This window comes from Octodon degus, unplaced genomic scaffold, assembly GCF_000260255.1.
Source record: "Octodon degus isolate 3935 unplaced genomic scaffold, OctDeg1.0 scaffold00004, whole genome shotgun sequence".
NCBI lineage: Eukaryota > Metazoa > Chordata > Mammalia > Rodentia > Octodontidae > Octodon > Octodon degus.
Genome location: NW_004524580.1, coordinates 8,735,653 through 8,736,367, shown reverse-complemented (window position 1 = coordinate 8,736,367; position 715 = coordinate 8,735,653). Strand labels below are relative to the sequence as shown.

Sequence of the window (715 nt, the reverse complement as noted above, 5' to 3'; positions counted from 1 at the left end):
TATTTTAATGGAGATATTTTCTATTCTGTAGTTTTCCTTCTTAAATTATGATTGCAGCACCTTCAATTCTTAATTTTGATGCAAAACAGAACATGAAAAATGTAGTACATAAGCCAGATGTTTTCAATTATTTTGGGGGTAAGTAACTGTGAAAATAAGACATCTGGGCAAATGGCAATTCAGTTTTTACTCAAGTTCACAAATCAACTAGACAAAACCTTCATTTTGAATTTATGAATACCAATTTCTTTCATGAAAGATTTAAATGGCTGTTATTACAATCCAAACCAAGACCTCAAAATTTCAATGAACTTGAACATCAAGTCCTTATCAAAACATTCTTACATGTAGTGGACGTATTGGTATGATGTCAGATTCTCCATATATCAGTTCTTCATTCAGAATCTTAAATATCATTTAACTTAAACAGCAGTTTTGAAACTAATGGATCACAAAAGGTATCAAAAGGATCATCAAAATCTGCTGTTGCTCATATAAATTAAACTGGATAACAAAAACAAAACACAATAATATTAACAGATTAACTTAAGAGAACCTCCTTATAACTGAAGACACATAAACCAGTCATTTTTATTCATAAATTTTTGTTGCTTACCATAGCTCTTGCTAATTTCATATTATAACCACAATTTCTTTTTTTTTCCTTGAATTTTTTAATTGGTACATTTTATATATACATAGGGATAGCATTCAT

The 715-nt window shown here is 28.5% G+C and overlaps 1 protein-coding gene across 1 annotated transcript in view; it reads right to left on the bottom strand.

The window, feature by feature from the left end:
- Acss3 (acyl-CoA synthetase short chain family member 3) overlaps positions 1-715 on the bottom strand; it is a 213,141-nt gene that overhangs the window by 69,553 nt on the left and 142,873 nt on the right. The window lies entirely within an intron of this gene.